Source organism: Mauremys mutica, chromosome 22 (genome assembly GCF_020497125.1).
Source record: "Mauremys mutica isolate MM-2020 ecotype Southern chromosome 22, ASM2049712v1, whole genome shotgun sequence".
In the NCBI taxonomy this organism is placed as follows: Eukaryota; Metazoa; Chordata; order Testudines; family Geoemydidae; genus Mauremys; species Mauremys mutica.
This window is the reverse complement of record NC_059093.1, coordinates 21160878-21186722: the sequence shown is the minus strand read 5'-3', so window position 1 is coordinate 21186722 and position 25845 is coordinate 21160878. Positions and strand designations below refer to the sequence as shown.

General features: G+C 54.5%; 4 non-coding genes across 4 annotated transcripts; 1 reads left to right on the top strand and 3 right to left on the bottom strand.

Annotated features, from left to right (window-relative positions):
• Positions 1 to 8919: 8919 nt before the first annotated feature.
• TRNAS-UGA lies at positions 8920 to 9001 on the bottom strand. Its single transcript has one exon. It is a non-coding gene; the product is annotated as a tRNA-Ser (tRNA).
• A 1618-nt stretch (positions 9002 to 10619) lies between these two features.
• TRNAT-UGU lies at positions 10620 to 10693 on the top strand. The gene has a single exon. It is a non-coding gene; the product is annotated as a tRNA-Thr (tRNA).
• A 2218-nt stretch (positions 10694 to 12911) lies between these two features.
• TRNAS-AGA lies at positions 12912 to 12993 on the bottom strand. Its single transcript has one exon. It is a non-coding gene; the product is annotated as a tRNA-Ser (tRNA).
• Positions 12994 to 25503: 12510 nt separating this feature from the next.
• Positions 25504 to 25575, bottom strand: TRNAD-GUC. The gene has a single exon. It is a non-coding gene; the product is annotated as a tRNA-Asp (tRNA).
• Between the last annotated feature and the right edge of the window lie 270 nt (positions 25576 to 25845).

Sequence of the window (25845 nt, the reverse complement as noted above, 5' to 3'; positions counted from 1 at the left end):
TCTGACAAATTTCAAGAAAATACCAATGCTCGTAGACTGATGCAGACACAGCCTGACAACTCCCCCACTGCCAGCTCCCCATCGGTGTCAGAAGCTCTCCCTTCCCTGCTCCCCAGCCCTCAGCCCCAGGAACCACTGTCCTCTGCTTCCCCCTCTGGCCCCACCAACTCTTCCTCCCATTTCTGGGTCCCTTGCCCCAGGGGCCAGACACGGGGTCCCACTCACCGCAATGCTCTCCACGAGGGCTGCTTTGGAGACCTGGGGCTCCAGAGTGTCCAGCCCCTGCTGCTGTGCCAAGAAGCGCAGACGTGGGACAGCATGGCGGAAGCTGAGCTGTTGGGCCCTGTCCTCCACCAACTAGGAGTGGGGGGGGGGAGAGAGAGACTGAGACGGTTAGGTGGGGACCTCCCCAACCCACCTACACCAGCTCCACGGCTCAGGAACCCCATGGAGTTGGACAGGGAAAACCGCACTGCTTCCGAAACCAGTGTCGCCCTGAACAGACTGGGGTTGTAACTGGGACAGTGTCTGCGGGGAGCAGACACCTTGGCCTGCGTGAGACAAATGCCCCCACTTTGGGGTGCCAGGTAACAAGGGAGAAGTTCCCCCCATTGGGGGTGATGGATTCTCTGGGACAAGACCCCCCTGCGTGGGTGGGGATGGAACAAGGGGCAGGACAGACTCGGGGGCAGCGCAGCTGGAAGATTTTTGTACCTCAGCTCTGCCCTGGAGGTGCTGCTGGATGACCCTGATGGTGTCTTGTTCAGGGGACACATCCTCCTCCTCCTCCTTTCTCTTCTTCCTCCTCCTCCTCCTCAACCCACTCCTCTTCCTCTTCCTCAGCCCACTGCTGCTGGGCACTGGGGGTCTCTGCACCAGGGAGAGAAGGAGAAAGGACAATCCCTGCTGCCACTGGGGGGATGCAGTGTAGAGAAATGGCTCAATGTCCCCCATCCTCAACAAGGAACCCCATGGCATAGAGGGCCCCACCCTGCCCCTCCCAGAGACACCCTCAGACCCATCAGCCTCAAGGCCCCGTGGCTGTCAGCCCCCCTCCCCAACATCATCAGGGAAGACTGGAGCTCCCCCGACTCTGCCCAGCATCCCCTGCCACAGGGTGTGGCTGTGTCACCCCCACAGGTGTTAGTGGGGCTCCCGTGGCTCAGTCCTGGCACCTTGGTGACCCAATGGGCACAGGGTGTTCCTAGTCCCCCACTGCCCCCGTCCTTCCTCCTGTCCCCTGGGTCTCCCCTCACCTGCACAGAGGGAGCCTTCAGCCTCAGGGCTGTCAGACCCCACAGAGGAGCTGCTGGCCCCTCGGGAGTAGGCGGAGCTGCTAGTCCCCATGCCGGAGCCGCCCAGCTCCTGCTCTGGGCTGGCTGGAGGCTCCTCGGTGGCCAGGCTGGTGGATGGCTTCTGCTGGGCCCTGGGGCTGGGCTGCTGCCTCCTCTGCTTCCTGGAAAGGAAGCCGCAGAGCCACCTTGCCTGGCTCCCGCCCTCTCCTGGGTCCCTCCTACATAGCATCACCCAGGGCCACCTCCATTTGGGACCAGAAGGTGCCTCAGGGCCTGCTAAGGGAGCTGGTGGTTTTCTCTTCCTCCAGAAGGTCAGGGAGCTCCTCCGCTTTGCCTGCCCACCGGCCTCTTCCCCACCCGCAGGGACAGAGGGGCCACTCTCCTCCTGGGCAAGACGGATGCTGCTCCCTACTGGCTCCAGAGCCACCTGCCCAGGCTTCCTCCTCAGCATCCGCTTCAGCTGCTCCATCCTGGAACTGAGTGGGGAGCAGCCATGAGTCTGGGCTCAAGGCAGCCTCTCATTAACGGGCCTGCCTGCTCCCCTGCCCACGTCCCCTCTGCTGAGGCAATTCCTCCTCACCACACACCCCACCCCAGGGCAGGGGGCTGCCGTCCACACGCACTGGCAGCAGCTCACAGCACAGGCTGCTCCCAATGTTCCCAGAGCAATGGGGCCCTGTGATCCTGGGAGAGTCTCATCCTTTCAGAGCAATGGGGCTCTCCGTTAGTTTGGACAAGCAGCTCCCTCCACCCCAGTAGGCCCCGCTCCCTCCCAGGCCAGAGAAAGAGCAGAACCCGGACAGTCCTCAATGAAAGTTCGTTCACAAGGTGCCAGTCCTAGGAGGGAGGAGTCGCCCTCAGTTCCCACTGATTTCACTGCTTGCGGTTGTGGGTGTTCAGCACCTGGCAGGTTCTGCCTCCCCAAAGACTCTCGACGTTGGGAACAATCTCCTGCAAGGGAAGCGCTGGGAGCCCTATTGCTGGGCCATTCCCACCACACTGGCGATGGCTCTGGAGACTTCCACTCACTTGCTCTAGATGGGATGGAGCTGGATGGCAGATGCTCTCTTCCTTGGTCTCCTGCACCCAGGTGGGCTGGAAAGGGTGCTGCACAATGCCCTGCCAGCTGGGTAGGGGGCAGAAGCCAGGAGATCGAAAGTGGCTGTGAAAACAAGACAATGTTTTATTGCCAGGGGATGGATAAACTCAGCCTAGCAACTGGAGGTTCACAACACTGACCTACGGCCAGCAGGACACCCCCCATCTCCAGGTATCCTAGTACCTCATGCACATTCCTGAAGCGTGACAGCCCAAGGGCTCTAGCGCATTTCTTCGGAGGTGTCTCTGCTGTCGTCGTCTTCGCTGTTGTCATGTTCCATTCTATATGATTTTATAAAAATATGCTAATGAGTGTGAATATAAAGTGACTGGACTATGCTTCATGCAAAAGGTCTCTTGTAAGGTATCATTACAAAGCTTATAATCTACTGAGTGTGTTCATCCTATTTCTATAAATGTATCACTTTTCTATCTGTATCTGGGTGGAAGAGAACAAATGGGGCAGCCATCATGAGAAATCCACTAGCTATCACCTGAGCTGGAACAAAGGCTGTACCAGGGGAAAGGAGCGTGAGGAGGGCTCCAGGGAGGCACGGCAAGGCCCAGCCCACCCCAGCCGAGTGGCTCCCTCCAGCTCGTTCCTGGCTGAGCGGCTCCCTCCGGCCTGGTTTCGCCAGCCCCGGCCTGGCCCCAGCTAAGCGTCCCAGGCCTAGCCTGGTCCCAGCCTGGCCATGGCTATTTTGACCATATATGGCCTGTGACGTTTTGGGTGTAATATAATATCTCATTGGAAGGCCACAGGGCCAGAAAGAGTTAATTAACTCACAGACTGACTTAACCCTTTAAAGACTGGTTAGGAAGATATGTAAAAATCCAATGACTTTCCTTTTGAAAGCTCCAGTGTGGATAGCTTTGAAAAGGTCTCAGATGGAGTAAGAGCTGTTAAGAAACTTGAGCAGCTCTATAACCAAGTGGCTGTGTTTGGCCAGCTGGTTGGGAAGACAATGGGGTTGGAACAGGAATGTCTCCATTCTGATTCTTTAAGTGAGCAGTCTGTGCTTCTGTGTTGATGCAAATTACTTGGCTGGCAGGGAGAGGAAAGACTTGCTAATAGCTGTTAGCAAAGAGAGCCCACCCCATCAGCCAGTGAATTCTGTTAAGCAAGAAAAATCAGGGTTTGATCCTTCAGAACAAGGAGGAAAGAGAGAACTTAAGTTTGCAAAGGGAAGCCACAGGTTAACCCTAAAAGGCCCAAACCCCAATGGTATTGAGCCAAAGGTGTGGCATGACGACAATAATGATTGTAGGTGGACACCTGCAATGAATTTGTTGTTATTGCTAATGGTAATTTTTGTAACTGTGTTGTTATTGCCAAGAACTGTAAAAATGTTCCATCTAGGGTGACCAGATGTCCCCATTTTATAGGGACAGTCCTGATATTTGGGGCTTTTTCTTATATAGGCTCCTATTACCCCCCACCACTGTCCCGATTTTTCACACTTGTTATCTGGTCACCCTAGTTCCATCCTTCCCTTTCAGAGGTCCCTGTGATCTAACCTGTCACAGCTTCTGCGCCTTCTATTTGCTTCCATCACGCTAGGCATCTGGCTTTCAAGTCTTGCCTACAAGAGGCAGCCAGCCTGTTCTTGTTGGGATTTCTGGAGCTTGTGAGCCAAACTGGCAGCTCCAGCCTTTATAGGCAGAGGCTGGCTGGCATGTCACACAATCTCTTTATTACTCGCCTGATATGGGTCACCTGTTACTTGTGGCTCTGAGTGTCCATATAAGGAAAAATCCCACAAGGTTTGACCATCTATGGCCATCAGGTACCAGTGATGTTAAAGTGCCATCACCACAGCGGTGACCATAAAGCCAGGTGTTTTGACCATCTATGGCCTGCGATGTTATGGGCATAATATAATATCTTATTCAGCCAATCACTCCGACAAACAAGTTGTTTATATTTGCAGAAGATAATGCTGCCCACTTCTTGTTTACACTTCTCTGCACGAGATGTCACAATTGTGTGTCCTTGGCAATGGAGTGTGATGTCACAGACTGTGTACATCACCATGTAATGACTGACTGCACCCATCACTTTTAAACCACTTGGTTTGCACCCATGCCCTTAATCCTGTCCTAAAATTACCTTTTCATGTCACTGAGCTCTCTTGTTGCTGCGGGGTACTGTAGGTGAGAGGCAGGGCAGGTTGGGAGAAGAAATATTCTTTATCTGAAGAAATGATCTGTGTGAGGAAAACATTTGAAAACTTGTTTACTGAGTAATGTGAGTTCTTCACTCTACCTGATGGCATTTCTCTGTAACATGAACTTGTGAACACCACATCCAATCAATTCTAAAATTCCAGGAATATTCTAGGCATCAGTGAGCAGAACCATATTGGTTTTGGTGAAAATTGGAACAGGAAATAGACCAGTAGGGCTTAAGTTAGGTTTGGCACCTAACTCCTATTGAAATCGGTGGGTGTTATGCACCTAACCTGCTGGTGGGATTTTCAAAAGCACCTTTAAGCATCTGTTTGCATCTTAAGCACCTAAATACCTTTGAAAATCTGGTCCTTCATCTCTGCCTCAGTTCCCCATCTATAAATGGAGGTTAATACTTCTTTATGCTACTGTTTACCTATCTTGTCTATTTCTTTTGCTTGTAATTGAGGCACAGGACAATCTCTTACTGTTTTTGTAATGGGACCCTGAATTTTGGTTGGGACAGCTAAACACTACTGTAAAACAAAAAATGATCAGCCCCCTAATATAAAGGCCCACCAATGATCTATTTTTCAGGGCAAGTCACAGGCCCAGCTGTGTCAGAGGAAAGTCTGAGAAACCCCATAGAAAAACAATTATGGATTAACCTGCCCATAGGAGAAGTTTCTTCCTGACCCCCATCAGTTAGTGGTAGGCTTATATCCTGAAGCATGAGGATTTATATCCCTTCTACATTTTGTATACCAGCGAAGTTAAGATGATATTGTCCATATAAATGTCTAATCCCTTTCTGAATCAGCAGCGCCTGACCCAGGAAACTCAATCCCAATATCCTGAGGAGAGAGAGACACAATCAGACAAAGACTGAGGGCTCCCCCCACCCTTTATCAACAAGTGAAACCCCCTCCCCACAGGGACATGGCCTGATTTGATTCGCCCCCATGTTAATCCAGCCCAGAGCCTGCCCCTCCCGCCTGGGGAAAGTGAGTGAGGGGGGGGGGGAGCGACAGAGGAAGGGGGATGGGGTGAGCAGGGCGGGGCCGCGGGGAAGGGGGGAGGTGGATCACGGGCTGCTCTGAAGTTCAGACAGTGACCGGGTGGGTGACGAGGCTGCAGCCCCTGAACTGCCGACAACTCACAGGCTGGGGCCGCCCCTGGGTCCCTGCGCACCCGGGATGGGACATCGCCTGGCCCCGCGGCCCCAGGCTGCTGCGTGTGGGGCTGCTCCCGGGGCAGCTCAGCCCCCCCCATCCCGCTGCTGCCCCCCAGGCCCAGCTGGGGGGGGGGGTGAAGCCCTTTCACTCCGCGCTGCCTCTGCCCTGTGCACCCCCCAGCCCGGCTCCCACGGGCCCGGGGCTGCTCCCGGGGCAGGGGCGCGGCAGGGGCTGGTGCCTGGAACTGGGTGGGGGTCTGAGCCCCCGGCCCCCCCTTGCGGAGCTGCCACTCACCGTCCCTCGGACCGGCCCCGCCCCGCCGGCTGCCCTCGAGCTGGGACCCCCCAGCAGCGCCGGGGCGGGTCCCACTGGTGCCCCCCGCGGGGACTGAGCCGCGCAGCCCCTGGCCGCGAGCGGGATTCGAATCCCAACAGCCGCAGCGCGTGCCCGTGGGGGGGCGGGGGAAGCAGCGAAGCCTCCGGGCGAGGGAACCGGGGCCTCCCCCCACGCGCCGAGTCTCTGTCCCGCGCTCTCTCCGCCAATCAGGGAGCGGGGAGGGGTGCGGCGAAGTGAAGAGTTGCGGCCCCTCCTCCAATAGAGGCCGCGTGTGAGAGAGAGAGAGAACTACGCTTCCCAGAGTGCACCGGGCAGGGCGTTGCCTGAGCAACTGTCCCATCACTTCCGCTCTGAGACGAGCCTGGAACTACAACTCCCAGCCTGCCCCGGGGCGCCTCCGTCCTCTCCAGCCCAGGTAAGGGTGGGTCCCTGGGTCAACCTGACACCTCCCCCCCCGCGCAACTCCTCATCCCCGCCCCGCCCCCCAGAGAGCCCCGCCCCGCCCCCCTCCGGCTCCTGACGCAAACGCGCGTGTCCCGGGGTCTTGGCCCTGCCCCTCCCGCAGCGCCCCCAGCGCTTCCCCCCCCGCCTGCTTCTCCCTTGGCCTCGTCTCTCCCCACTGGGGGGGGGGGCTGTTGGATGGAGCCATATGGAAATAGGGGGGAGGGGCAGGGCTTGGGTTAGGGTTCTCCCCCCGGCTCTGGGAGGGGAGTGGGAGATAGGGGGTAGAATGGGGGAGGGGAGGGGCAGGGCTGGGAGCCAGGACTCCTGGGTTCTCCCCCAGCTCGGGGAGGGGTTGGGGTGCCTGCTGCCCTCGCAGCGACCAGCAGAGTCCCCTGCAGCTTGCCCCCCAACCACGCGCTGGGTGTGCTGGTGCCTGGAGCCGCCCCTGTTCCAGCCCCTCTGCCCAGGCAGCTCCCCCAGCCTGACACACACACCCAGCCCCTGCACCCGCCCCACCCCAGGGCTCCTCAGCCCAGAGGGGAGCCCCCCGGCTGAGTGGGGAATCGGAACCCCCTGAAATTACCCTGGGACCAGCATGATCTGCCTCCGCCCTGCCCTGCTCTGCATGTACTCGGAGTGAGTCAGTTTCCCTGTCCCAACATGTGTCCTGCCCTGTGTCTCTTCTCCTCCCCAGTTCCCTCCAAACCACCCCATTTCCCCTGCACCCCGGGCTGGGTCTCTGCCAGCCCCCCTTCTCCCCTCCTGCCCCCAATATCTCCCTGCCCCTACAGGTCTATAGGGCTGGATCCTTCCCTCCCCCCTTCTCCCCTCATTTCCTGCCTCTGGGGGTCTATGGAGATGGGTGTCTCCTCTGCCATCCCCTCTCCTACCCCCCCATATCCCGCTGCCTCTAGGGGCCTATGGGGCTGGGTCTCTCCTCCCTCCATCCCCTCCCCTGCCCCCAATATCCTGCACAGCATATCCTGGGAGTGACTCAGATTCCCTGGACCAACATTTCACAAACCTCCACCCCACATGTCTCTTCTCTCCCCCAGCTCCCTCCACCCCACCCCATTTCCCCTGAACCCCAGGCTGGGTCTCTGCCAACCCCCTCTCCTCCTGACCCCAATATCTCCCTGCCCCTACGGGTCTATGGGGCTGGGTCTCTCCCTCTCCCCATCCCCTCATCCCTTCCCCCAGTATCTCCCTACCCCAGTCTGCCTATGGGGCTGGGTCTCTCCCTGAAGCCCCGCCCCCAGCGCGGGGCTCACAGACAATCCCCGCCCAGCGGCTGTGACGTGAGGTGACGTGCTCAGTCCCCGCAGGCAACTCATTCACTGGAGACCAAAACGACAGAAGGTGTCACGTGTCCATGGGCGGGGCTATGCAGATGAGCAGTGTCTGGCGGCAGGACGGAGAGCAGCGAGATGAACCGAAGGAGCCCGGCGGAGAGAATTCTCTGCGTGTGGACAGAATCCAGTGTGGGGAGTTCGTGCGGTTGGTGCCTGCACCGGAGTCACTTCGGGGCAGTGATTGCCACTGAGCTATGTATTGACCAAGGGCGTGTGAATGGGGTGTGGTGCCTGGCGGGGAGCAGCTCCTGGTGATAAGGAAAAAGGTGGGAGCAGCAGATCCTGTCCTAGCAGGGGGCTGGGTGGGGATTTCTTTGCAACCATGAGTGGGCTTGTTGCGGGGGCAACTAGACACCCCCCCCCTTGATTCTGGTGGGCGGGGCTTCTACTGTCTGCCTTGGGGAGGGCGGGGTCCATAATGGAACAGCCCACGGTTGGGGTGGGGGGGTTGAATCATGATTCTGAAGTGGGAGAGCAACTTCCCCGGCTCCCACTCACTCTCCACTAGGGGCCTGGGCTGGGATCTCTAGGGAGGGAAGCACAGAAAAAAACAGTCTCCCCAAAGGAAGCCAGGAGTCCTGGCTCCCAGTCCCCCTGCTCTAGACCCCACTCCCCTCCCAGGGCTGGAGATAGAACCCAGGAATTCTGACCACCAAACCCACCCCCCGCTCTGACCACCAGACGTCACACTCCCCTTTTAGATCCAAGGCCTGTAGTGTGCGAGTGGAGCTGGCTGCCAGTGGGGGCTGAGCACCTATTATTTCTCTGTTGGTTCTGCAGCCCCGTAGCTCCCATGGAGTCGCTGACTTGGCTCCTTTCGCACTCTAGAGAGGAGAGGAACCAGGGCTATGGCTGATCTATGGGGCACCAGGTGAGTGGCAGACGGTTCAGGTGCTGAGAATTTGCCTGACCCCTCAGGGACACAGTGTGAGGTGGTGTCCCAGGCATCTCTATGAAAGGAGCAGAACAGGATTTCCTTGGGGTGGGAAGTGTCTCAGGGGGTTGTACAGAGGTGTTGCCCGGGTTCGAGACTGACTAAAACACAGGCCTCGCTGTGATCAGGATTTGAACCTGCGCAGGGGAACTCTATTGGATTTCAACTCCAACACCTTAACCACTCGGCCATCACAACTGCGAGCGCAAAACTGCCCCCATGCCAGAGAAACTGGTAAAGAATCACAATGCCCAGGCGTGAAGTCATCTGAACTACAGAATTCCCACCGCAAACCTGGCCCCCAAAGCACAGGGAGGATTGGGGGTTTGTTCTCTTTGCTTAGCCATGTGCAGTCGCACAGAGAGCGCGTTTAAAAGTCTCCCCTCCCACAGAGCAGGAATGGGAAATGATTCTGAACTTGAAGCTGGATGTGAATGAGGATGTCTGGACCATAGGGTGGTAAATTTGCACTGTAGACATCTCAGCTCAAGCTCAATATCGGGCTCTGGGAGCTCTCAAGGTAGGGAGGGAGTTTAGCAAGCAAAAAAGGTAGAATGGCAGTGGAGTGTTACCCTGGACTCAACGGCATTTCTCCATTGGTCTGTCTGCTTTGGGGCAGGGACAATAACACGTCCTGCTGCTTTTGTAATTTCAAAGGGTGGTTTAGGATTTTCATTCTCACACACGGTGCACAAAGCAGGACTCAACCCTCGGTGCAAACTAAATAAGCTGCTCACAGATTCTGGCAGCCACAATGAGCATTTGGTGTGAGAGCCCAGACCTGTCCCTGTCCCAGAGAGAGGGGGGTCATCTGTGACAGGCTGGACCACTGACCTATCAGCTCTTAACTCCCAAACTTTCAGTAACTCTTATCATCAGTGCCTGTGAGTGTAATTTAAACCATAAGAACAGCTATACTGGGCTGGACCAAAGGCCCACCCAACGCTGTGTTTTGTTCTCTGACAATAGCTAATACCAGGTACCCCAAGAGTTACTCAACAAGGCACCACTGGTAGTTGAACCCAGGATCTCCTGTTTATAAGGTAGGTGCTTTAAGCTAGCTAAGCCATGGTGCCTGCTTATAACTAAGACACAGTGTCTGCCCACAGCTGACTCGCTGCCAGCCCCACTGGGGCCTGACACGCTTTGCATGTGTTTGGATACTGCAAAGCAGAGGAGCAAGTGACGTTTTCCTTGCAAGCTGCGTGTGTGTGTGTGTGTGAATCTTTGGCCAGGTCTGCACTAATTCTTTCAGCAGAATTATATTGCTCAGGTGTGTGAAAAACAGACAACGCACCCTCGTTCGGCAGCTTGTGGCTGGTGCACACACTGCAATGCCACGTCTGGCGACAAAACTGCCCTGTTTTGGTGACAAAATAAAAACACCTCGACGAGAGGCCTAGAGCTTTTTGCAGCAAACTTCAAGCGATAAATTGTCAGTGTAAATGCTGCTGGTCATTATATCACCATGACTGCTCTCCACCAGTATCCCACCATGCCTGCTGTGAACTCGCCTGCCCTGTATTTCTGCTACAGAGGCTGGGCCCCTCCCCTTTCAGTGTCCCCCTGCTCCAAGGGAAAGTTCTGACAGCTGAGATTAGGTTGATAGAACTGCATTGCCAGCCTAAGTAATGTAATTACACCAACCTAATTTTGTAGTGCAGACCTGTCCAAAGAATCACACACCCACCTTGGGAGCAAAACTTCACCTGCTCCTCTGCTTTACAGAATCCAAACACGAGCAACACTTGTCAGGGCCCAGTGGGGATTGGCACAGAGTCAGGTGTGCACAGACACGATACTTTAAGTAACAGCAGGCACTATGGCTTAGCTGGTTAAAGCACCTGTTTTGTAAACAGGAGATCCTGGGTTCAACTCCCAGTGGTGTCTTGGGGAGTGGCTTTGAGGGCACCTGGTATTGGCTACTGTCAGAAGACAAAAATCAGAGCTACATAGACTCCTATGCTGCCCCTTCCTCCTGCCCTTACGGTCATTACAAAGTGGCAAAGCAGAGCCCTCCCATTTTTAAAAGTCCTGGTATGATGTTCCCCCCTGTTCAGGCACCCCTGGGGCCCTGCACTTCACACAGCTCTCCCTGATTTCAGCTGTTAGTGAGGGAGCCTCACTGCTAGCGCAGACTGGGCAGTTCGTTGCATGAGAGACACTGTCCCAAAGCAGGACTAATGCTTAGAGCTGGTTATCAGTGATTTCAGATCTGTTGGTCTGCAGCAAGACTCTCCATTGAGTCTTAACCAGCTCGGTTATTACACAGGGAAGAACAAAAGGGTCAAATGGGGCCTGGAACCCTTAAGAAGAATCCACCTCACCAAGTACAACACCTGTCACTACCTGCTCTCAACCCCACTGAGAATGTTTTGGGGTCACTCCTTGCCTGTATCAACCTAGGGAGTCTCAGAAAATGCTAATTAACAGATGCTCCAGTGGTGCAATTGGTTAGCGCACAGTACTTATAGGACAGGTTGTGAGTTCAAACCTCCCCAGAGCACTGGTTTCCATTAACCGCATAACATCATCCTCTCATTTAGCCCTGTGGAATGTAGAATTCCAGCCTGGGAAAGCATCAATAATGCCCCCTTTGCTTATTACCTCCTCTCCAGAGCACAGGTCAGAATCTACAATCCTTTCTGCTGCCCCCGCACCTGTGCCAAGATCCCTCAAGCAGAGCCTGGAGTTCTGCCCATGGCATCTGTACTATTGACAAAGACTAAGTGACAGGGACAAAACACTCAAATCCTGCCTGCTGCGGGGAGCCAGGTTTGCTCTTCAAATTCTGTCGTTCGTACATTTCCAGGCCTGGGAATGTCCCACAACAGCATTTAATGGGAAGTTGCCTGCAGAACAGTTACACTGCACAGAGCTCCTGTGGAGGAGCGGTGGGAATTAGTAACATTTTGAGGATCATTTGGGAAATGAGCCTTTGCCGACAAGGTTTGTCTCTGTTCATATTTCACCTTCAGGTGTTATGTTGAGGGATCTTTAGTATATTTTTATGAGGTTAATAACTATCTCCTCAACTTTATTTACTCAACTTAAAAATTGGTGTCACTTGATTTGCATCTCCCTGTGAAAATACAACTGACACGTGTGGCTTTCTACAGGGGGTCATGATATTAAAGTTGGGGAATTCAGTCTCTGTACTTCTGGGGGGGGCTGTTGCTTCATTACAGCTGCCTCACGGCCAGGCACACCAGGCTGTTAGCTTCACCCACTGTCTTTGCCAGGGGCCCCTGCTGAACCCTGGGCAGCTGCACTGCAGTGCTGGGGTGACTCTGCAGGGGGAGAAGCTGCTGTGGAGCAATGTAGAGCCGGTGCAGGAAGGAGACGGGGTCACTATTCACATTCTGAACTGCACAATTTTCCAAATTTGGGAATGTCTGAGAACAATTCTAAGGGGAAGGTGAATGCAGAGCAATGACACTGGAGATGCCCAAACCTCCAATGGAGGCAGCGTGGAAATTAATAATGGGAAGGACATTTGTGAAATTAGTCGTCACAGACAAGCTTTGTCTCTGTTCCTATTTCACGCTGTGGTGTTAGTTAGAGGAATCAGTGCAGATTTTTACTATATTAATTAAACACTTAATTTTATTTAACCAAGCCAAAAACTTGGTGTCACTTATTTTTTCTCTGGCCTAGCAAGAATGAATTGAATTTCGTGATTTTCTGGAAAGTGCAGAGAGATTGAATGTGGGGAATTCAGTCTCTGTGTTTGTGAGCTGATGTTTTCCTCTCACAGGTCAGTGCCTGTATTGAAATACCAAGAGGGATCTAAGGGCTGGTGTACGCTGGGCACTGAACTGGCAGAGCGACGTCTCCCAGGGTGTGACCCCCCCCAACCAACCCCATAGCGTTAAGGTGACCTAAGCCCAGGTTAGATAGTGCTAAATAAAAGGAAGAATTGTTCTGTCCATGTAGCTATTACAGGGATGAGAAAAACTCTCCAGTCACTGTCTACTCCAAAGTGCTATAGCAGTGCCACAGCAGCGTTTTAAGTGTAGACAGAGTGAAAGTAGATCTGGCTCCAGTTTGCACTGTGGATGCTCAGGCACTAAGACTACAGTAATAATAATAACAACAACAGTGCAGGCGTAGCTGGCAGGATTTGAACCTGCACGTGGAGACCCCAATGGATTTCTAGTCTATTGCCTTAACCACTCGGCCACAACTACTTGACATACAGATGTTCCACTACATGATGATTCTGTTCTCACTGAATTGTCACTTCAAATTGCTCAGACCAACTTCCCCAGCACACTCATGACTGCACATCAGTGTAAGTGTGTCCTTGGCTGAACAGCGAGAATTCCTGCCCATTTCCCTTCCAGCTGGAGCAGGATGAGAGTGTGTTTGTGTGAACGACATTGCTGTAGATTGTTGTTCATTCCCCACTCTGACAATTCAGACAGTCCCTTTCCTAGTCAAATCTCCAGCACATCGTTCCAATAGCAGGCGGCAGGATTTCTCTGGGGCACTGAAATTTTTTCAGGGGGCTGGTGCATGAACTCAGCCTTGCATTCCATCGCTGATGCTTCATGGACTAACAACAGCAGCAGAAAGAAAGAGCCGAGCCAATATCTCCCTGGCAGGGATGCAGGTGCCACGTCCCCTCTGTCTGACCGTCGCCATTGCAGGAGAGAAGGGTTCACTGGAATCGAATGCCCTGGCTCAGACCAGAGACACAGGGAGGTTTTGCTGTTCATGGATCTGTGCAAAGGAAATTGTGTCTCTGTGTGAAACTGAGGAGGGAAATGAAACGTTCACATGGTGGCCCAACGCCTTAAGGAATGTGAATGAAGGACTCTGGTTGAGAAATTATTTAACAGGAATTTGTATCAATGTATTGCCATGATTAAAATCTATGGTTAAAAGGCAGCCATTGTTGTTGGTACTTGTACCTGTGTAGGGACACCCCAGTGGGTGTCAAGTCCATTGCCTTCACCAGGGGCAGTCGATTATTTTATCAAGGTACAAATTTCTTGGTCAAGTCCTAGGCTCCAGAGAAAACAATACACTGCTGATAAGCAGAAGTACATCAAAAGATTTTGCAGCCACCATGGGCATAACTATGATGTGTCGTGTTTCACTCTTTATACCTGGTGCCACCTCCTTTCCCTTTAGCCTTGTAGTTGACCAAGGGCAAAGCTGAACATCTCCTCAGATACCAGGGAGTGTTTATGTCCATTCCTGCGAGCTACACAGGGGTTTGATGTTGCTGCTTTCAGTCCTCTGGCTCTGCCGGGATAAGGAACAATTCAGGCTGACACTGAACTGAAGGAGGAAGATCAGTTTTTGACAGGGAGAGGGACGCCTCCTCTTAAAGGTGTTTGTCTGGCTGGCAGTCCTGGTTCCCAGGTCTCGCCCGTGGGGCTTCAGCAGTTTTGGGACCAGGTCACTCCCTTGGCCCCATCTGCTGCTCTCAGACAGTCCCCCCAAGGGGCCCCAGCTGTGCAGCGGAGCTGAGCAGCATCTGCCTGCTCGCTCCAGTGGTTGCCGGCCTCTCCACATGGCAGGGCAGGGCGGGGCTGTGCCTCCGCGTGCTGCCCCCGCCCTGAACACCCCTGTGGCCAATGGGACGCTGTGGGGGTGATGCCTTGGGGCAGCAGCATGCGGAGGCCCCCCAGGCTGCCCCGCCTTGGAGCCCCAGGTAAGCGCCGCACCCCTGACCCCCTTCCTGATCCTGCACCCTCACCCCCTCTTCACATACCCCCTCCTCCCCCCAAACTCTCTCCCAGAGCCTGCACCCCCTCCCTCCACACCCCCAGCCCCCAAAATCCCTCCCAGAGCCTGCACCCCCTCCCCTTCCCACACACCCCCAATCTCCCGCCCAGAGCCTGCACCCCCTTCCCACACACCCCCTCCCGCCCACCCCCCCAATCTCCCACCCAGAGCCTGCAACCCCACCCCTCCTCTTGTTCCCCCTACCCCCTGCCCCAGCCCAGAGCCTGCACCCAAACTCCATCCCAGAGCTTGCACCCCAGAACCCCTCACCCACCCAAACTCCCTCCCAGAGACCAGCCTCTCACCTTCTCCCCCCAGAGTCTGCACCCCTCCTGCACCCCAATCCCCAACCCAGGGCCTGCACCCTAGATTTCCTCCCCCCACCCAAACTCCCCCCAGAGCCTGCACCCCTCCTGCACCCCAATCCCCAGCCCCAACCCAGGGCCTGAAGCCTAGACCTCATCCCCCCACCCAAACTCCCCCCCAGAGCCTTAAGCAGGTGAGGGGCGGAGTTCTAGGGGGCGGGTTCTGGGCAGTATGAGTGACATTATTGGCCCACTGGGAGGACTGGAGGACTGGCACTGGCCCTAAAGTAAATGGAGGTTGAGACCCTGCTTTAAGGGATTGGAGCAACGCTGGAGAGACTGACGGGCAGGGAGCTGGGGAGCTGTGTGTGCCCCAAGGAGAGTTGTTGTTGTGCTCTGGTGACACAGAGCGGGGGTGGGGAGTTTGTAAGCTGTGGTGTTTGTATAGAGAGAAAGTTTACTAACCCCCAGGTTAAAAACGGGTCCTGCTCTGAGCTATACATGACACTCTCTGTTGTGAGGGTAGCTCAGTGGGTGAATGTTTCCCTGCAAGGTAATGGGTTCCTAGCTCCAATCCAAGTGATTCCCTTTAAAAACTTTTTTGAATGAAAATCGATTTCCAGACCCATCTCCAGTATGTTCAGGAGTTCTCTGAATGGGGGAGGGGGGGCTTGAAATGAATTTAAACACTCAGCATTTTCCTGTGCAAATGAATAAAGACCTAGCAGAGCTGTCCAGCAGCTGAAATCAGTTCCAGTCCTCGGCGTCTCTAAGAGGGACACTCGGTAGCTGAGGCATGTGGGACACCTCTGTGGTGATGACAGGTGAAAAAATGCTGGATTCAATGAAAGCTGAGCCCATAGGAGGGGAAGGTGAACGGCGGCACCACACTGGGTCATAACACTCAGACATGGGGCTTCACTGTCACTACCCCTGTGTTTTCCATTATTTATATCCTAAGGAGCACACCCTCACCCTCCCCCCCTTCCATCCCACCCCACCCCACCCCACCCCACCCCACCCCACACTGTCACACACAACCTTCTCCCCTTGAGCCCCATCCCACCCCTACCCCTCTCCCCCACACACGCCATGGGACACAGCCTCTCGGTGACTCACCCAGATGGGGGCTTGTCTCTGCATCTCCCCAACAGGGGAGCAGAGAGCCGAAAGGGCCACAGGAGACCAATGGAGCTAGGCAGGAATAGAAAAGACTTCCCTTCCCTTCCCTTCCCAAGAGTCCCGTTAATCTCACCCATGGGACATTCCAGCACCGGGTGGGCTCAAAGCACCAACCTTCCCCTCAGCAACGGAAGGGGGAACCAGCTCTATCACATGGAAGGAGGCTCCCCACCTCTGCTGCTGCAATTCTGCAGCCTTTAATATGGATTTGTTTTAGCTAATGCAACCCCCCCCCCACTCCGCTAATCCATCCATGAAACATGGAGACAGGCTCCTGTAAGCAGGGTCCAGTGGTGCAATGGGTTAGTGCCCAATACTTGCAGAGCAGTGTTGAGTGGAGTCATGCTGAGCTTGTGAGTTCAAACCTCACCTTCAGCACCAGTTTCCTTTAAGCAAATGGCTTTTGCCAATCGTTTTGTCCTGCAGAAAATACAATTGCAGCTCAGAAGACACCGAGGTCCCCTTGCTTTACAGAGAGCAGGGCAGAGTCCACAGATCTCCCAGGCTCTGCTCTCCACCAGCCGCCTGTGTCAGGAGGGGTCGAGCAGAGCCCAGAGCACTGCCCCCGACTCCCCCTCAGTCTTTGCTCCCCAAACCACCTGTGTGCTCACCCTCTTCACTGTGAGACTCAAACCCTGCCTGGCTTTCTGTATGTTGGGGGGTTTTTTTTCTGTTTTTTTTTGTCTGTTGTGTTGATGTGCATGTGGGTCCTGTGTGATTTTTGTGGATGCCTTGCATAGTTTTGTGTGTGTGTGTGTGTGTGTGTGTGTGTGTGTATGACTTTTGCATGCAGATTGTTTTTTGCTAAGTATTCTTTTGGTATGTGGTTTTTGTGCTTTCCTGTTGTGGGCTTTTGCTGTATTTTTTGGTGTGGATTTGTTCTATGTTTTGTGTGGCTTTCCCTTATGTGTATATGGCTCTGTGTGCTGTGTGGGTTTGGTTTTTGTTTATGTCTGTGTGGGCCTGTGCAGTCTGTGATGTTCTCTTTCTCTCTATTTGTCTCTCTGTTTGTATCTTCATGTGTAAATTCACTGGAACTTTTCAAACTCTCCACAGCTTTGCCAATTTTCACCAGGAATTTTACTCATTAACAAATTCTCACTTGTTCCCTACCAGTTGGTGACCATTGCCCCAGGGGCCTGTCAGTCTCCGGGTCCTGATTTCCCATTGACCCTTCCCCCTTCTATTGGGACTGGGAACTAGCCAACCAAAAAAACCCCACTCAGTTTTAGTAAAGGGCCAACAGTCCCCTTACACAAGCTGGCCCTGTGGGGGAGGGAGAGCTCAGTGGTTTGAGTATTGGCCTGCTAAACCCACATTTGTGAGCTCAGTCCTTGAGAGGGCCATTTAGGGATCTGGGATAAAAATCTGTCTGTGGATTGGCCCTGCTTTGATCAGGGGGTTAGACTAGATGACGTCCTGAGGGCCCTTCCAACCCTGGTATTCTATGATAGGGTCACCAATGTTCAGAGAAACTAGCACAAGCTGGTGTAACGGTTGGCATGTTGAAATCTGAGTTCAAATCTCAGTGGGACCTTGTGGTAAATTCCTGGTGATCCAAGTGCTTTCCTATCTCCAGCTGTATGAGAAAGAGTTGTTTACCTTGTGCTGAGTGACTCATACCCCCTGGAGCCAGGTCTTTGGTTGGAATGGGGTCTAGAAGTGGCTATGGTTTAACTGGGTGTTTGGGATTTCTGATGCCCACATGTTTGGGCCCTTGTGCTTTCTACCACACTTTTCCTCTTGCCCACATGGCGCTTGAAGAAAGGAGTGTCAGGGCCAGGTTTCATAGTCAGGGAAAGGCAGGAGGGAGGAAGAGTCCCAGGCTGGAGCCCAGCACCTCTCCTCCTCTGGGCACCTAGGACAGAGGCGGCTGGTGCTGACAGCTCCAAGGGAAGGCTTAAAAGCCCCAGGGCAACCAAGGGTAGGGCAAGAGGAGGGGAGAACCATGCCTATGCGTGGCCAGCAGACAGCCACAGAGACACCCAGCCAGGCTGCTCCCTGGCATGCCGAACCCCCACTGAAAACCACCCACAGCCAGCTGCTGATGCTCTGTGGCCTACATCAGAAGTCGGTAGGAAAGCAGGGCCAGCCCCCCTGGTGTGGCCTCTTACCATTCCCACTCACGGTGCTCACTTTGGCTACCTTCTCTCAGAGTGAACTAGAGTGAGTTTTTTTCCCTCACGCTGGGTGGCTGATGCCCACTGGAGATAGGTCGTTGGTCTGGCTGGTTCAATGGGCTGGCGGCTATAGGTTGGGGTCCTAGAACTTAACAGTCTGGCTAGAGATTCCTGTGGGTTGACCATATGGTTGTTTCTCGCTGCTTCACCTGATGTCCACAACTTTGGTCCCTGCAGCTGCCACAATCTTCCTCTTGCCCACATGGCATTTAAAGGAAGGAGGGCCAGGGCCAGGCTTCACAGTCAGGGCTAGGCAGGAGGGAGGCAGAGTCCCAGGCTGGAGCCCAGCACACCTTTCCTCCTCTGGGCACCTAGGACAGAGGTGGCTCGTGCTGACAGCTCCAAGGGAAGGCTTAAAAGCCACAGAGCAACCAAGGGCAGGGCAAGAGGTGGGGAGATCCATGCCTATGCGTGGCCAGCAGACAGCCACAGAGACACCCAGTCAGGCTGCTCCCTGGCATGCCGAACACCCACTGAAAACCACCCATAGCCAGTTGCTGATGCTTTGCGGCCAACATCAGAAGACGGTAGGAAAGCACGGCCAGCCCCCCTGGTGGGGCCTCTTACCATTCCCACTCAAGGTGCTCACTTTGGCAGTGGGGCAGGAGATTTTACCCCAAGAGGCTTTTCCCCAGCGGGCGAGAAGCAGAGAAACACCCAGGCTCCCAAGGTGCTATGTAGCAACCCCCCTCCAGCACAGGGACAGGCGCACACTTGGAAGAGGGAAACTGCTCCACACTCCAGCCTGGGCAGCCGCCCATTTTCTTTGGCAAGTCAGGAATGGCAAAGGCGAGACTGGAAGCACCTGGGGCTCATGCCCCAGCCTTTGTGACACTCGACCCCCCAACTCCTTCCCGGGGCTCTAGCTGAAGCCAGAGCATTGGCCTGAGCAGCCAAGAAGAGGTTCCAGTCCTGAAGGGAGCAGGACGTTCAGCCCAAAGTTAAAACTGGACAAACACAACCGCAAAGGGACTTGAGCCCTCACTTTCCTGAGCTGAGGTCAGACGCCTTATCCGTTAGGCCACACAGTTATAATGGAAAAGCCTCTCCAAGCCCTTCTTTGGAAAAGGCAGACACTGTGTTTCTGAGGTCATCTACTGAGAGGGGCCGAGACTCTCTGGGCACAAGAAGTCGAGTTCCCAGTGACACGTGAGACTTAATTCTATGGGGCCAGGTGCAGGACTTTGGCAGGGAGGCTCAGGCATGGGGGATTGGGGTGCAGCGGACAGGCCGGCTGTCTAGGTTGGGAGATTTAGTCTCACTGAGGAGAAGGAGGAATCCTGCTGATAGGCAGTGGCTGTGGAGAAAAAGAGGGATCTCCAGGCTGCTCAGGTCTCCTTCTTCCAGCTCCTCATCTGGCTGAGCTGCTCCACCAGCCTGGACAAGTCCTCTGCATGCACAGCAAATAGCCCAAGAGCCATTTCTGCCCAAACCTGTGCTGGGGGGTGAGCGTCTGTCTTCCCTGTCCCACCCGCGCTAGAGCAGACCACTAGATTGAGAGAGACAGTCAACAACTATTAAGGCTAAGATTATATAAAGGGGGTCACAGAATTTGTGACTGTCAGAGATCTCAGTGACATTTCCCACCTCAGCCCTGGGGCAGCAAGACTGGAGCTGTCGGCCAGTGGGGGCCCCACAGCTATCAGCCACCAGTGGCGGAAGGGGCTCTCACAGGCCCATGCCACCACGGATGGACCCCACAGCTCCCAGCTACTGTGAGCAGGGCTCCCAGCTGTTGTGGGTGGATCCCAGAGCTCCCAGGTACCACATGTGACAGGGGGACCCTGGAGCTCCCAGTGGGATGACCAGATTATAAAGTCAGGTCAGTGGAGCTGCGGGGCTCAGGCAGGCTGGTCCCGTGTCCTAGGGCACCGCGCTGCGCCCTGGAAGTGGCCAGTAGGTCCCCCCTGCTGCGCCGCTGACCAGGAGCCGCACGAGGTAAGTCTGCACCCCAACCCCCTGCCCCAGCCCTGAACCCCCCGAAACCCAGAGCCCCCTCTTGCACCCCAGAGCCCTCACCCCTCTGCACTTCAACCTCCTGCTCCAGCCCAGAGCTTCCTCCCACACCTAGAACCCATTACCCCTGCCCCCACCCCAGAGCCATCACCCCGTCCTGGACCCCAACCCCCTGCCTCAACCCACAGCCCCCTCCTGCACTCTGAATCCCTCGGCCCCACCCTGCAGCCTGGAGCCCCCTCCTCCACTCCAAACCCCTCATTTTCCCACAGCTCCCACAGGCAGACCCTGGAGCTCCCAGCAGCCATGGGTGGCCGGGGAGCCCCCACAGCCCCACACCACTGCGTTTGGACCCTGCAGCTCCCAGCCGCTGTGGATGGACCCAGGATTTCCCAACAGGCATTGATGGCGTGAGGACCCTGCAGCCCCACATCATTGCTAATAGACCCTGCAGCTCCGAAGACACTGGAGCTCCCAGCCGCCACAGGCAGCCCTCAGCTGCCACAGGCAGGAGAGGGAGCCCCCAGCTCTCAGACACTGCAGGCAGAGCCTGGCATTCCCAGTCACCGGGGTGGGGGGTGAGGAGAAGCCGCAGCCCCCGGCCATTGCAGATGGCCCCATAGCTCCCAGCTGCCGCAGGTGGATGCCAGAGCCCCCAGCTGCCATCGGGACCCCGCGGCCCCCGGCCTCCACGGGTAGGAATCGTCACAGAAAACAGGAATCGACCGGCAGAAAACAGCCGTGCGCGGAAGCCCATCACACCCTGTGACCCCCCGGTGCTGTGGCTTCTCGCCAGGCAGGAGGCGGCGCCCAGTAGTTTTCCCAGGAATTGAAATTAGGGGGGGTGTTTGAATTTACAGGGGGGTTGTCAGGGCCCATGAGATATATAAAAGAGATGTGACTAAAGTAAATGTTTTGTTAGGATAAGGCAAATTTAACATAAGGATAATGCAAGTTACACATAACAGGTCTAGATTTCTAAAAATATATATAATTTAAAAAAATGTATTTAATTTAAATTGACTTTTGAAAAGTAAGCCATCATGGGATAAGAGGGAAGTCCTCTCATGGATCAGTAACTGGTTAAAATCTTGGAAACAAAGGGTAGGAATAAATTATCAGTTTTCAGAATGGAGAGAGATAAATAGTGGTATCCCAGAGGGGTCAGTACTGGGACCATTACTGTTCAACATACTCATAAATGATCTGGAAAAATGGGTAAACAGTGAGGTGACAAAATTTGCAGATGATACAAAACTGTTCAAGATAGTTAGTTAAGTCCCAGGCAGACTGCGAAGAGTTATAAAGGGATCTCACAAAACTGGGTGATTGGGCAACAAAATGGCAGATGAAATTCAATGTTGATAAATGGCTTCATTGGATGCATAGAATGGAACATATAGTGAGGCTATATGTATATGCACACACACTTACACACAGAGAACATGAAAAGGTGGGAGTTGCCCAACCAACTCTAAGAGGCTAATTAATTAAGATGAGCTATTCTCAGCAGGAGAAAAAAAACTTTTGTAGTGATAATCAAGATGACCCATTTAAGATAGTTTGACAATGTAAGCGGGCGGTACTCACCCCTGCCGCGCCTCCTGCTGGTCGGTCCCGGAATGTCCCTCGGTCCGGCCCTGGAGCGCCCCCAGCAGGCTGGTGACCCGCCTGTTCTCTGGCCCCGGCGTCCCTCCCTGGACCCGGTGCCCGCTATCTATAATTGGGTCTCCCCCTCCCAGGGGAACCCCGCGCTACTATCCCCGCCTTGCCTCAGTAGTGGCTACTGACAGTCATGGTCTAGCCCCACCCCTGGGGCAGACTGCAGTATCAGCCCACTCATCACAGGCAAAGGGGGTTTGGGCCTGCTGCTTCGTCCTACCCCTGGGCTGCCCTCTGCAACCCACAGTACCTATAGGCCCTTTGCTAGGCCGCAGCCTGGGGCTGTCCAGGCTGGAGCTTCCCCAGCGCCTTAGCCTGTTCCCAGCCCTGCTTCACCCTAGGTGCCTTCTCAGCTCCCTAAGCAGCTAGGCCCATCTCTCACTGGAAGCAGAGAGAGACTCTGTCTGGGGTCTGGCTTTCCTGCCTCTTATAATCCCCAGGGCTTCAGTTTGGGGCGTGGCCCCAGCTGCAGCCACTTCCCCAATCAGCTCAGCTCTGTCAGGCCACAGTTTAAACCCCTTAAAACTCCGGAGCAGGGTCCACCCTGCTACAGACAAGAAGTTGTGAGGATACTTAACATGGGGAAATAGATTCAATGTGTGTAATGGCTCAGCCATTTCCAGTCTCTATTTAAGCCTAAATTGACTGTATCTAGTTTGCATATTAATTCAAGTTCAGCAGTTTCTTGTTGGAGTCTGTTTTTGAAGCTTTCTGTTGCAAAATTGCCACCTTTAAATCTGTTACTGAACGGCCAGAGGTTGAAGTGTTCTCCTACTGGTGACTGAATGTTATAATTCTTGACGTCTGCTTTGCATCCCATTTATTCTTTTGCACAGAGACTGTCTGGTTTGGCCAATGTACATGGAAGAGGGGCATTGCTGGCACATAATGGCATATATCACATTGGTAGATGTGGAGGTGAACGAGCCCCTGATGGTGTGGCTGATGTGATTAGGTCGTATTATGGTGTCACTTGAATAGATATGTGGATAGAGTTGGCATCGGGCTTTGTTGCAAGGATAGATTCTTGGGTTAGTGTTGTTGTTCTGTAGTTGCTGGTGAGGATTTGCTTCAGGGTTGGGGGTTGTCTGTAAGCAAGGACTGGCCTGTCTCCCAAGATCTGGGAGAGTGAGGGATGATATTTCAGGATAGGTTGTAGAAATTTGATGATTCGCTAGAGAGGTTTTAATTGGGGGATGAACGTAAAGGCCAGTGGTGTTCTGTTATTTTCTATGTTGGGCCTGTCTTGTAGTAGGTGACTTCTGGGTACTCTTCTGGCTCTGTCAACCTGTTTTTTCATTTCAGCAGGTGTGTATTGTAGTTTTAAGAATGCTTGATAGAGATCTTGTAGGTGTTTATCTCTGTCTGAGGGATTGGAGTAAATACGGTTAGAGCTTGGCTATAGACAATGGATCATGTGGTGTGTCCTGGATGGAAGCTGGAGGCATGTAGGTAAGTCTAGCGGTCAGTGGGTTTCCGGTATAGGGTTGTGTTTATGTGACCATCGCTTATCAGCACAGTACTGTCAAGGAAATGGACCACTTGAGTGAATTGATCTAGGCTGAGGTTGATGGTGGGATGGAAATTGTTTAAATCATGGTGGAATTCCTCAAGGGCTTCTTTTCCATGAGTCCAGATGATGAAGATGTCTTCAGTGTAGTGCAAGTACAGTAGGGGCATTAGGAGACGAGAGCTAAGGAAGAGTTGTTTTAAGTCAGCCATAAAAATGTTGGCATACTGTGGGGCCATGTGGGTACTCATAGGAGTGCCGCTGACTTGAAGATATATGTTGTCCCCGAATGTGAAATAGTTGTGGGTGAGCACAAAGTCGCGAAGTTCAGCCACCAGGTTTGGCATGTAACTAGTTCACAAAACTGGGAGGGAGGGGGTGCTGGGAAATCACTGCTCATGCCCCTGGCCAGGCGCTGGGGGTGCAGGCAGCAGCCCAGCAGAAAATACTCAGCTCTGCGCTCTCAGGGCGGCCACCTACCTCGCCGGCGGCCACAGGTCTTTCTCAAGTCTCCCCATTACAGTCACAGGTAAAATGCTGAGCAAAGGAAAAAAGACAGGAAGCCAATCCCATGCCTGTCCCTTTTTCTGTCTTCCTCCACCCCTGGACCAAGTCCCTCCCCGTTTGTCTGGGCCATTGTTCTAATGGCCCTGGCCAGCCTATTTCCCTTTGCCACTCTGAAATGTGCCCCCACGTGCAGGCCCCGAAGCTGGGCCCGGGGGAGGCTTTGGCTAGGGCCAGCGTGTCCTTCCGAGGTAATTGTCTCTCTGGAGGTGAAAGTCATCAGTGCGGGGTGCGAAGGGAAGTGGCCGTCGAAGGAGAATGCAAGGCATGTGGTGGTCAGGCCAGGGATTTCTTTGTCCCCCCTTCAAAAGGGGTCACCCTCCCCGTCGGGGAATCAAAGCCCAGTCTCCCGCGCGACAGGCGGGGATACTCACCACTATACTAACGAGGAAAGGGGCATGGTGAGTGGCCCCAGCTCCCACAGACCAGCTATGGTCAGCATACACCTACACCGTCGCATGGGCCCCAGCAGGCAACAACACCCCTGGCCCTCTTCTGCTTCCCAAAGGCTTTGGCCGCAGCAACAGCCCTGGGAAAAGCCCTGGCCCTCCTCACCTGCCCTTGCCCAGCACGACGCCTTTTCGGGCCTACACAGCTCCTCACACAACACCCGCCTGGGACCTTGCCCTCCCCTACCAGCTCAGCAGCACCTTTTTTCCTCTCAAAACCTCCTCTTGCCACCCTCCCCCTTCCACACTTCAGACTCACCTCATCACAAACTCACCCACGGCCCCTTTGGCTTCTCAAGCGCCTCTCGAGGGACGCAGCTTCCCAGGCACGCAGATCCTTCCCTTCAACGCGCACTGGACGGACATTCGAAACACAGCCCTTTCCAGGAGGGAATCCGCCGCTTTTGGACCCTGGCGCCCAACAAGAAGTCCTGGGACTCTTTTTCTGATGGATGGACCCCACTGACTTGCCTTTACCAAGCAGAAACTAAGGACCGGCCGATGGCTCTCTTTGCAAACGGACGCCATCAGACTGAGCCACGAGGCGTGCTGCAGGATAGCCCCTCCCCACTAAAAATTAATGCCGTGACCCGGATTCGAACCAAGGTTGCTGCGGCCACAGCGCAGAGTACTAACCACTATACGCTATGGTCAGTGTACACCTACACTGTCACATGGGCCCCAGCAGGCAAGTGCAAAATGCTCAGCTCTGCGCTCTCGGGACGGCCACTTACTTTGCCGGCGGCCACGGGTATTTCTCAAGTCTCCCCATTACAGTCACAGGTAAAATGCTGAGCAAAGGAAAAAATAGAGGAAGCCAATCCCATGCCTGTCCCTTTTTCTGTCTTCCTCCACCCCTGGACCAAGTCCCTCCCCGTTTGTCTGGGCCATTGTCCTCATGCCCCTGGCCAGCCTATTTCCCTTTGCCGCTCTGAAACGTGCCCCCACGTGCAGGCCCCGAAGCTGGGCCCGGGGGCGGAAGGCCAGGGAAAGGCTTTGGCTAGGGCCAGCGTGTCCTTGCGAGGTAATTGTCTCTCTGGAGGAGAAAGTCATCAGTTCGGGGTGCGAAGGGAAGTGGCCGTAGAAGGAGAATGGAAGGCATGTGGTGGGCAGGCCAGGGATTTCTTTGTTCCCCCCTTGAAAAGGGGTCACCCTCCCCGTCGGGGAATCGAACCCTGGTCTCCCGCGTGACAGGCGGGGATATTCACCACTATACTAACAAGGAAAGGGGCACGGAGAAGGGCCCCAGCTCCCACAGACCAGCTATGGTCAGTGTACACCTACACCGTCACATGGGCCCCAGCAGGCAACAGCACCCCTGGCCCTCTTCTGCTTCCCAAAGGCTTTGGCCGCAGCAACAGCCCTGGGAAAAGCCCTGGCCCTCCTCACCTGCCCTTGCCCAGCACGACGCCTTTTCGGGCCTACACAGCTCCTCACACAACACCCGCCTGGGACCTTGCCCTCACCTACCAGCTCAGCAGCACCTTTTTTCCTC